The sequence below is a fragment of the Atractosteus spatula genome, unplaced genomic scaffold, assembly GCF_055471065.1.
Source record: "Atractosteus spatula isolate fAtrSpa1 unplaced genomic scaffold, fAtrSpa1.hap1 Scaffold_61, whole genome shotgun sequence".
Taxonomy (NCBI): Eukaryota; Metazoa; Chordata; class Actinopteri; order Semionotiformes; family Lepisosteidae; genus Atractosteus; species Atractosteus spatula.
The window spans coordinates 58846-71127 of NW_028296892.1; the positions used below are offsets into that span (position 1 = coordinate 58846).

At 40.1% G+C, this 12282-nt stretch overlaps 3 non-coding genes across 3 annotated transcripts; 2 read left to right on the top strand and 1 right to left on the bottom strand.

The window, feature by feature from the left end:
- Window positions 1–339: 339 nt before the first annotated feature.
- trnay-gua (transfer RNA tyrosine (anticodon GUA)) lies at window positions 340–427 on the bottom strand. Its single transcript is given in 2 exon segments — window positions 340–375; window positions 391–427. It is a non-coding gene; the product is annotated as a tRNA-Tyr (tRNA).
- Window positions 428–7975: 7548 nt separating this feature from the next.
- On the top strand, window positions 7976–8048 carry trnak-uuu (transfer RNA lysine (anticodon UUU)). The gene has a single exon. It is a non-coding gene; the product is annotated as a tRNA-Lys (tRNA).
- Window positions 8049–10906: 2858 nt separating this feature from the next.
- On the top strand, window positions 10907–10980 carry trnat-agu (transfer RNA threonine (anticodon AGU)). The gene has a single exon. It is a non-coding gene; the product is annotated as a tRNA-Thr (tRNA).
- Window positions 10981–12282: the final 1302 nt, after the last annotated feature.

Here is a 12282-nt window from a genome sequence, read left to right on the forward strand (position 1 = left end):
ACGTTAAAAACACAAAAAACACAAACTTAATAATATAACGATACAAAATCAATACCAAATCATAAAGCCAATTAAGTACATATCCTTTCCTTTGAAAACAGAGAACACCTTTATATCTACAAAAAAAAAACGTGACATTTGTATATACTTTTGAATTACAAAGCAGACAGAGTACTCCCTTAATTCAAAGATCAGATTTTGGCCAAAACAAGACATTCAGACGGGAGTTTAATTCGGAACAAGAGCCTCTGCTTCGTGGTTTATTGACCTTTTGATCAACGTCTGAGTGAAAAAGATTTGCTATTTTAACTGTTTGATTAAAGTTCACAAGAAGCACCTTTCTTCGAGCTGGAGTCAAACCAGCAACCTAAGGATGCCTCACCATTTCCACTACAGTCCTCCGCTCTACCAACTGAGCTATCGAAGGGAAGTGGGGAATACTGTTTACCTTGAATTTAAGCCACGAATCAGGTTTCTAAAGTATGAACTTCCGGGGATATTACAAAATGTTTGATGGGGCATCAATCGTTGATCAATCGTAGCAGGGGTGGCGCACCGTCACTGTACCCAGACGGAAGGCAAGCACCTGTTTCCCCTGGACTGCAGCAAGCTGTCCCATCACGGTCTTCAGCTGCAGGCCGGAGGCCTCCCATCCTGGGGGGTTGGTGCCCTCGGTGTCGGGGAGGACGCCAGGCCGGAGTAGGGTTACCGATGAACCGGTGTCGAGCAGGGCCAGGCAGGGTTGGTCCTCGATTCGGCAGTGGAGGTACAGGCCCTGGCTACAGCTGACTCACCCCACAGTGGCGTGCAGGGCGCCGGTCTTCACAGCGCTCTCCGGAGCTGGGGTTGAGGTGTTCCAATGGCGGCCGTCCCCGCGCTGAGCCGCCCCGTTCCCGTTTTCCGATGCCGATGTAATTGTGCGAGGCTTTGGGGCCCGGCAGTCCCGGGCTCGGTGTCCCCTCTTCCCACAGCCTTGGTAAAACCAAAACCGTTGGTCAGCTGGCAGGGCGCACTGCATCTGCTGGTGCTTCCAGCCACCCCAAATACGGCCTCAGCCCATGTAGCAAGGGCCAAGGCCTGCCCCAGCGAGGCTGGCGCGGCCAGCTGTACGTGGCGCCGCTGCTCCTCAGGTGAGAGGGCCTTGAGAAAGGCCTGGAGAGCCATCTCCCGCTGCGCCTCCTGGGGGAAAGCTGGGTATCCTTGGCGGGCGAGGAACATGACATCAGAGGCGACCGAGCCCAGTCGCTCTCCTGGTCGGCGCCGCCGTAGGGCCGGCCTCTCCCGCATCAGGTCAGGCGCCTCCTCCACCTCCAGCCGGAGAGCTGCTGCCAGTGCTGCATATTCTCCTCTGTCCTCCTCCGGGACATCCAGGAGCAGCTGGCAGGCTGCTCCTTCCAGCGCCACAGCCAGGTGGCTGGCCATCTCTGCCCGGTTCCAGCCATTCGTTCGGGCCGCGAGCTGGAACTGCCTTAGGTTTCCCAAGGTGCTTCCCAGTCGTAGAGACCGGGTCGCACCTGCGCTGATGAGTGTGGGAATCGCTGGTCGGCTCCGGCAGGGAGGGTATCTTCTCTCTGGGGTATCCGCTGGCCAGGAGTAGCAGCCAGTTGCCCCAATTCTACCGGCAGAACCACTACTGAGTAGCCCTGGTAAGGGCTGTGGCCACCTGTCGCACCCAGGAGCTGCTCAGGCTCCATATGTGCGCTGCCGGTGGGTTCTGTCTCTTTTAGAGTCAGCCAGCGCTTGACAGAATCAGTTAATGTCTGCCACGGTTTGTTCATCCTGCCCGCTTCTGACACCAATGTAGCGTTTACAGGTTCTTCTCAGGACAAAGGACCAATGGAGATGAGATAAATGAACCAAGCGATAGCTTTATTCTTTATCAACCACACAAAACCAAACACAGAATATACACACACATGAGGAGACTGACGGAGCACGTAAACATCTTCAGGGTGGTAATTACTTAACAACAAGCTACAGATGCAGCCATTCAAAATGCGCGGGCGATACCGCATTATTTTCCGGTACGCTGTACGCAGTCTACCTCAAGTTACCGGTAAATACCGCGAGTTACCGGTAAATACCACTAGTTACCGTAAATTCTCCTATAATACGACAAGCAAAATAATAGTATCCGGAATTTCCGCAAGGTGGAGCTAATAAAGCTCAACCTCTCATGTTTGAGCTGTGGCCATCAAAGTCTTTAACGGAGATATTACTAATAGTATTAATAATGAATGACCTTGGACAAGCTGTAAGTGTAAACTCAAAGTATTGCCCTGGTCAACATTCTTTCTTTCATTGACCGTCTTTGTAAAAATAACACCACAGCATTTCACAATCACGCATTTGTTTCCAATCATGCAAAGTACAGTAATTTTTGAGAATCGATTCACCATGCCTTTCACATGCTCATAAAAGAGATTGATTTAGGAACATTAACATATTACCGTATAAAAACTGTACTGTATACTGTACAGTATGTATATGTATATTTAATGTCTTAACTGTGCCCGTTTAAGTATTGAATATTCATATCTAATTTTACCACTGAAGGGAAATCTTAGTAGCTGAGCATAAAAAGAATAGGAGCATACTGCAACGCGTGTGAAGGCCATAAACGATATTAATTTTGGAACATAAACATACAGTATATGGCTGGTCTCGGTACTTTAAAGAAAACATACACGAAACATGGTTTCATTATGACCAGAATCGGTCTTGAGATATTTTTAACTTGATTTACAGTATTTGAGAGGTATGTCTTAACACCGATACTACAGTACGTAAATACTGCTCACGTATATGTTTCTAGGTTTATATTATGCATTTCATACGGTCAAATTACTTTTGAGAAACTAATAAGAAGCGCGAAACGATATGCCCAGGGCGTTTTAGTTTCGTTTTGTGCTGGGACTCTGCTTTAACAATGTCGCCGTGGATTGATTAGAGATATCAAGTACATACAAGTCATTTTTTAAATGTTGTAGTTCGTCTTGTAAAAATGTTACGAGTACATCATCTATCAACAATTACACAGGTTCTGTTTCCATATTGCGGATTTTGGTTACATAATATTATTTTCTAAATTTCACGATGAGAATATATGATTTGGGCAAACAGAGCCGCAAAGAAGTACATTATGGGTTGTTGTTTTTTTTTTTTGCAGTTTTATCTAGAACAAGCGATGCTTAAACCTTTGTCTGATTCTTGTGAAACTATCCACACGACAGTTACAGTACCGAGGAGTTGACTTCAGTGATGTCACTGATGGGATGTTTCTAAAAATCCATCCTCTGTAAAACATCTTCTCTAGTTCTGCATATGTATTCGCTAATGAAGCTGTGTGTTCTGAGCCTGGATCTCTACGTTTCTGTATGAACCAGCTTAGAGGGCTAAAGACAGCTTGTGTTTAAATTGAGTGTAAGGTAATTTATGCTTCTAAAGTCATGGTCAGCATTTATTATTGTACTGTGCTGTAAACTTGTTCTGTGCCTAGTCACATTATTTTATAGCGTTTTTATAGCGTTATCAAATCTGGTGGCGCTGTGTATTAGTTTCTTGACTCCCATGTCACATGGTCTGTGATTGAATCCCATGGAACTATGACTTTATTTTTTAACAAACATTTCTTTGAAAAAATGAAACGTTTCTCTTGGTCAGAGATTAAATAAAACCTCACTCGCACCAAACAAATTTATATTTCTACATATCACAACATGATCGGATTGAAGTCTTTTTAATAACAATGACTAGTCACCTATGCGTTACAAAATAAACATTTATATTGATTTGAATCGCGTTTTGATTTAAATCGTAAACGCGTGTTTAAATATATGTGTTTAAAGGCGATATACTGTATAAAAGCGCTGATTCTTATGGAGTGTGTTCCGCCGGGGATTCAAAAAATTTATTTTTTTAATCGCGTATCTAAGGAAAATTGCAGTATAACTTTGTTAATGCACAAACAGTGGTATGTTACATTATAATTTGGGTGTCTCCTCTTGCCAGAAAGCTCTAAATTGCATTTTGAGTGCGGTTTTTGACTTTTTCTAAATTGCAACCCATAAATAAAGCTGATAAAGCTTAGACTAACTGTATTCTAAACTGTATTACAACGTAAATTGCAAAAATGCACTTGGAATCTGTCCAAGCCCTCCTACGAAAATTATTTAAACTGCGACACTGATCATTCATCTCTAAATAAACTTTATTTTATATAGCGTTTTAGGCGAATAGGTAATTAGATTGCTCATAAACCTAATCGCTTTTTCTACATAAACACAGCGTGATTGCTCTCTGAAAATGCTTTTCCTTTATATTTAGGCTCAGATTTCAACTTTAGATCGCATTATTATAAACTTTCTTGGAAAACTGTATTTTATGTAAACCATGTTTGCTATTAATTCATTTAGGGCTAAAATACGTTCATTGTCTTCCAATCGAGTCGAGTTGACATTAGAAGCTTGCCACTCCCGGACTGTTACACCAACACATTAGCATGTTAAAGCGATTTCATTGAGGAGCCCAGCTACCAGTTAACACTGTACTTCCTACTTTGAAAATACCTGTGAAACCGGTTTAATTCGTCACAGCCAGCACTCCTGCAGAGAGGGGGTTGTAGTCGTAAAGTAGAAGCAGGCGAGATTTCCAGCGAAAGACACCTCCCCCCCCCCCACTCAAAAACCCAGTAAGCAGTAATGCTTTATGTTGAAAATTGAGGTGGATTTTGTTTATGATAAAGAGGAGAAACTGGGATGGGAGGAGGGTTTGGTTTTGCATAAGGGGCGGGACTATGATAATTGGAGGAATTTGCGAGAGTATAATGGTTTGATATATTTGATTTTGTATTGTGGTTGTTATCTATGTTTTTGGTTGGTATTATGTTTATATGGTTGTTTTTGTTGGTTGGTTGTTATTATGGTTATTAATAATACGATCTATAGTTGAAATCTGAGCCTAAATAAAAAGAGAAAGCAAGTGATTAGGTTTATGAGCAATCTAACTACTTATTCGTTTAAAAAGCTATATAAAATAAAGTTTATTATTAATTTGCTGGACAGAGCGGTGAACATTATTATGCAAGACAAAGATAACGATCCTGATCAGTTTAGAAATCTGTGTCAGGTTTTTACTTCTTAAACTTTTAAAATACACGTTTCGAATAGAAAGAAATCCTCTTCCTGGTACAGTCGCATGAAGAGAGAGGCAAAACAGCCCTACACAGCCCTGTCGCAGTACACGAATATAATCATATCGTTATTAAATTCTTTAGATACGCGATTCCATATTATATTAGCAGAAAAGCTTAAACTACCACTTTTTCACATGCTATTTCAAATGTTAGTTAAATTTAATTTATTTATATATTATATATTTATATCTCTGACAAAGGGAAACGTCTCATTTTTCCAAAGAAATGTTTGTTCACAACGGCGACTGTCAGAAGATAGGACACAGCGGTTCAGGCACCCGCTGAATGGAAAAGGGGCACTTTAATGTTCTGTATGGCTAATACTAAAGCCAATACTAATATTCAATACTTTAATATCCTTTTCTGTATGTTTAACAATAGTGGGTACTGGCCTAATTCGTCCCTGCTCCCGTTGTTAGGTGTTAATGTGTTGTTAAGTGTGAATTTGTAGCTGTTTCCCTGGGGTCTGGCTTTTTTTCTGGAAAACCATAACTGGTCTTGTCCAGATTGACTGTCGGCGCCCAGGTCTGATCTTTGTCTTCTAAGATCTCTGTGTACAGTGGAACCTCCTGTCCAGCCAGCACATGTCCACAGACATTCACAACAGCGACATATCATAAAACGTTTGCACATATAGTGTGCAAAAATGCACTTTATTTACTAAAAATAAGACAGAGATACTGTATCAATTTATGTTGCATTAGCCTGATTATGATTAAAAAAACACATATAATTAAACACGCGTTTGCGATTTAAATCAAAACACGATTTAAATCAATATAAATGTTTATATTGTATCGCATACTGTCCAGCCTCCATTTCTCTATACAAATTTACTCTATTACACACACACACACAATAGAAGCAGGAAGCAGAAGCAGGGACCGTTTCCCGCAGAAGGGAAGAAGGTGACTATTCATTGTTATCAAAAATGACTTAGAATTGATCATGTTGCGATATTTTGAAATATAAAAGTCAATTGATTGTCCATAATATCGCTATTCTATTTTTTCGAAGAAATGTTTGTTAAAAGAAAAGTCCAGCACCAGCTGGAATTGAACACACAATCTGAAAATTGCTAATCAGGCACGTAGACCAGTAGGCTACAACACAACTCGCATGATAGGGAGGCGAAACAGCCCTACATAGCCCTGTCGCAGTACACGAATATAATCATATCGTTATTAAATTCTTTAGATACGCGATTCCATATTATATTAGCAGAAAAGCTTAAAACTACCACTTTTTCACACGCTATTTCACATGCTAGTTAAATACTTCGATGCTTGAAATGTTTAGGGAGAAATGGAATACCGGTGTGTATTTTTCTTTTAAAGTACCGATTCCTGGAATCTGACTGGCTGACACCCTTCTGAAGTGGTTCCATAAAATCTGGTATACGGAAAAGAAAGCGTTGATAAAAAAAGCCTGGATTCTCATGTATCTCATACAAGTATCTTTTAATACAGTCTTTGCTGTGCTCTTGAGGATCCTTGTGATATTTTGAGCTCTAGTTGAATGATAAGTGTCACATTTTAAATCATTTTCGTAGTTAGAAATTATGAAATGCCCTGTTAAAAGCAAGGGAGTTTTTATGCCCGTTGAAGTAAAACAAAATGCCTGACAAAATATGGCTTGGACAGATTTCAAGTGCTTGTACAAATGTGCTAAAGAAATTATACTTTGAGTATACAGCTTGTCCAAAGTCATTCATTATCAATACTATTAGTAATATCTTCAGTAAAGGCTTTGATGCATAAATATTTCTGATAAAGGTAGGTTGTGTACTTTTGTCCAGCTGAGCAATCTTGCTTTCATAAAATATATACGCGATTCAAAATTATATTCCCTTTTAATCAAATTCTTAAAGTATGCCTGTTGACTCCAGTATCTCTTTAGTTAAAGACTTCGATGCTTAAAATGTTTAGGGAGAAATGAAATACTGGTGTGTATTTTTTCTTTAAAGTACCAAGACCAGCCATATACTGTATGTTTATGTTCCAAAATTAATATCGTTTATGGCCTTCACACGCGTTACAGTATGCTCCTATTCTTTTTATGCTCAGCTACTAAGATTTCCTTTCAGTGGTAAAATTCAATATCTACAACGGGCACAGCAAAGACGTTTACTGTAAGTCTTTCTACGACAGACCAACGGACCACGAGTGCCCCTGTCGGTCAACCAATCACGTACTGCGGTGCCTCGCGTCATCTTGCGTCACAATGCGCGACGCCACCTGCAGTACGTGTCTATAACACGCACTTTGAATGGCTGCGTCTGTATGTGATCAGCTGATATTAAATAGGACTAATACGAATCAATACAATTGATGTCTGGCAAAGGCAAATAACCTTTGTACATGATCTGGAATGTGACTGGTTAAATTTCAGCACAGTTGCTACCCCCTTTATAAAGGGTGTGCACACGTATACAACCAAGACATTGAAGGTTTTTTTTTTATTATTGTTCCAAAAAATGTTCCATTTGTTTTCTTTCTTAAATGTTGTTGATTAAAGGATCTTATTAAATGTGAAAAAATCTGATTGTGAAAAGGTCAAATTCTTTGTGAAAAAATCAGTAATGTGAGGAAAGATGAATTGTGGGAGTCCCTTGACTCCTCGTGTCGTACTGTATTTCTCTCTCATTCTACTGGGAGTGGCGCCGTCACTTCTGGATAAAGTCCGTCAGTGGTCATTCCAGACGGGTCAGGTACGACTGCGCTTCGGAACAAGAAGAGACGTGACTTGCAAGAATCCCGACAGTATCGCTTTTCTTGTGGGGCCTGGATAGCTCAGTTGGTAGAGCATCAGACTTTTAATCTGAGGGTCCAGGGTTCAAGTCCCTGTTTGAGCGGTTGTGCTTTTCTTCAATCTATTGTGAATGTCATTCTAAATCATCTTTTATCTTTCCCTCTGCTAGCTGTACTGTGGTTATTTTAAATGTTCATCACTTGTATTTTCTTTAGTGTTTCCTTTCACAAACCGAAAATGTTCAAGGTGATCTTCTCACCACACTCCACGTAGATAAATTAAAAGAAATCACAGTAGAGTAAAGGACACGCAGTGAGGAGCTCCCGCAGTGAGTACTCTTGAATACGACAAGAGGAAAGGCACACTGCACATCTGCGGAACATCGCAAAGTATTTTTTTTTTATTAAAGGTTCAAGGAAACCTGAATATGTTTGCTAGAAGTATTTCAGAATCACAGTCAAATCGAGTACGATTGCTGCACAGATCTGCCGTGTTGAAATTAGAATACTGTTTGTGCGCTGTTCAAAGCTTTTCTAAAACTACAGAGATACGTTTCGGAATGCGTCTTCCTGTAAAAATAAAATCTCTACACGGGCGCTATAAGCAGAGTCTGAAGCTTGCTTAACAGAAGAACTATATTCAGAGGGCCAAAGAAGTGAATATTTCACCAAGTGAGAGAAAGCATCTCGAAAAAAGGAGGTGCAGTCTCTTCCATGTAGCATAACACCACAAAGTCAGACTACAAGTGCTGAAAAGCTGCTATCAAGCGTAACCCTGGTCGAGCGCTCTAAGGAGCTGGATTAAAGCTCCATCTCTTCGAGGGCGTGAGCTGGAATCCCACTGCTGCCCAGTATCTCCTTGTTAAGAATCATGGTTTTGTTGTTGTAGATTCTGCGCGATTAAATCAGTTTCAATAGAATTCATTTGAACAGTCATATTTGTTTTATTCCTCCTACCATGGCAATTTGTGCTCAAAGATGGAACTTTTTTGTATTTTAAAAAACATGCTAGCCTTGATGGGAAAGTAAGTGGAACTGCAGGCGTGGTGGCCAAGTGGTAAGACATCGGTATCAATTAGGTCAATAATCTGTTAAATATTTTATGCCATTTTTTCCATAGATGTTCACATTGGAACAGTGAGAAAGGTGTGCCTGGATGCACTTGAACCATCACCTTACTATAATTTTAGTCCCAACCTGGCCGCACTAAGCAATTGTACCACAGAGACTCCAAAGAGTCTGTTTTCTCCATTTGCAGTTTTGCGTAAAAAATAATCTGCACTTTTAAGCAAGTATTGTATTTCAAATTTTGCAAATTTCTTGAAAAACGTTGTTTCAGAGAGAAACTGAGTAGACAGGAATAGCCCAGTCAGTAGAATATCGAACTTTTTATCTCTAGGTCACTAGTCAGGCGACTGGTTTTCTTGCAACTACTGTGAACCTGCAAAATAGATGGTCTTTTGTCCCTCAGTTTTCAAGTTGTTCTATGAATGTTTAAAATGTTCAATATTTTTTATGCTCTTAAGCACTTTCCGTCACAAAGTTTATGGTGTTCTTGGTGCTGTGCTGCACATCGATAATGCAGACGAGAGCACAGGTAACAATACAGGACAAGCAGTGAGGAGCTACTGTAGCTTTCAACTCAGTGCAGAGTCCAGAGGGAGGCCTAGGTCGCTAAACGATCAACGGATATCTAATAATGACGTTCACAAAGGTGACAATACATTTTTTTCAACATATCCTTACATTTACCTGTACAGCACAACATATTTTCTATACCCTCAAACCCCCAATGTAACGACTTTCTCCTGAGAAACACAAGTATAGAGTGAAATCACAATAACTTATACAACAAATCTATTCAAACGCCCAGATATGACAGAACACACCCCTTTAAATATGTATTTCCTTCATTTCAGTTTTCTTCCCTCCCCAGGATACCTGAAAATTCACTATCACATATTAAAGGCTGTACATGTAATACATCTACTAATAAAGATGGACATTAAAGTTAATTATTAAAAAATTACACTTTTCATTAAGACATGTATTGATAAAATTATTGTGAATAGTTGTGGTGTCTGGAAAGCAATTTTTGTTAAATATAACAATTTTCAAGCGAGTGGTGCATAAGCTTGTTATTTAGTGACTAAATTATTTCCACTGCATTCACAACAGTTCGAAATGTGTTCACTTGTTCTGCATAGCCTGCTACTGAGTTGTTTTCGGAACTGAAATCTATAAGAACATTATTTAAGATGCACCATGGCCCAGAATCGTTCATTGGGACTAGGATTAATATCAATTGAAAGTACTCCCAAATAAAAGATTAAACCTGAATATTAAAAGAGCAGGAAAGTATTAAAACAACACCATAACGTCTTGACTTCCAATCTTCTTCCTGGTTCAGGCCATGTACAGTAAAATGACAATCAGTGGAGTTATGCCGAGGTTGAAAGTTTAAGCCTCACCTGGAGCACCCTGGTTTTCTGTCTTGACAAAAAAAGCGTTTTGTTCCACAACGGTGTGAAATGATCACGTCTTTACTCTACTTCTCTCTTGTAGCAAAGCAGCTCTTGCTAGGTGAGCATTTGCTCCGGTAAATTAGGTCACTTTTCATGTTAACTCACTTCTTCTAAACACAACATTTCCTGGTGCACGTTTTCTCTATGAAAAAATACATTGTCCCTTACATGATTGCTCGTTTTTTTTCATCAAAGAGTACAGAAAGAATAAAGAAAGGAAAAGTGTCGTAAATGAACTCTGCCGCCCGTGGGAGATGTCAAGCGCATTGGACATGAAAAGTGCCCGATAAAAGCCATTTCTGTACCTTTCTCTTAGTGTCGGGGCTCCTATTGAATGTAAAGGAGGCAACGTGCTCAGCCAGCCGACTCAGCGCTTACTGAACGCAGGTGTCTCAGAGCGGTGTGTCCAAGTGGAAGTAAAAGAGGCGAATGCTGCCGGCGTCGTGGCTTAGTTGGTTAAAGCGCCTGTCTAGTAAACAGGAGATCCTGGGTTCAAATCCCAGCGGTGCCTGTCATCCTGTCTTCGCGCACCGTTTATTGTTACAGACAATATTCTTCAGCATTATGTTTAAATGAAATGTTCGTTTCGTTTTTGGCACGACTTGTTTTTCAAGAAATCCACACATTGCGAAAGATAAATTGCTCATCTTTCTTATCAGTGCAAAAGAATTACTGCCAGCAGGCAAGAAAATGACAACGATTTTTTTTTTTACTTTAGCCAAAAATCTGTGAATGTAGAAAAAATACGACGTGTGTCAGTTTCTATGGCACACTCAGTCAGGGTGTCCTTCAGTTAAACACAACGTTAGTAGATCAAACGCACCCAGAGACACACTTCGAATTAATCCGATCTAAACATTACCTTCTCTAAATGTGATTGAGTTTCTTTCCACGTCCTTAGCCATCTTGATGTTTGCAGAGATTTTCAACTTTTGACACGAGTCAAACTACAAGTAAATAGTTGAGTACCTAAGTCAATATCACCGGGAATGTGAATATAAATGTAAACATCAATATTTCTGCTGTCTCCTGAGAAACACAAGTATAGAGTCAAAACACAATAAATAATGCTAAAAAAACTGTTCAGTTAACACCCAGATGTGACAAAACACATTTAAGACTTGCATCCCCTTTAAATATGTATTTCCTTAATATCAGTTCTCTTCCCTCCCCAGGATACCTGCAAATTCACTATCGCACATTAAAGGCTGTGTGTAAGTCTTACATGTGTTCTGTCACATCTGGGTGTTAAATTAATAGATGTGTTGTGTTATTTAATATGATTTGACTTCACGCTTGTGTTTCTCGGGAGACAGCAGAAATATTGGGGATTTGCGGCTACAGAAAAGAATGTGAACTTTACAGGCAAAAGTAAGGTTACGTTAAAGAAACAAAAACTTATTGTCACCCTTTTCAACTTGATTATTTAAGACATTTGTTCGGAATAGTATATCTTCTCGTGTCTGTGGCTGTTGTCCTACAATAACGGTAGTGAAATAGCAGGAATGTGCGGAAAGAATCGGGATGGAACAGAAGACTCATCTAGTTGATAGTAAGGTTGTGTAGGACCGCACACACTACGATGTCAGTGTTGAGTAGCGTGGTTTAAAAGCTTCTTCACGAACCGGGAAGGAGTAGAAACCTAAAGTCTTCTTATCCGTAATCAGACACGTTATCCATTGTGCCACTGGCGTTTGCATCGCATTCCCATACAGCACCACATTGAGTTCAGAGCAGCTAGTAATACTGTACATCGCCACGGTCAACATTTTCTCAATTAGATTCATGTGTTTTGTACGTGTGTCTAATTACT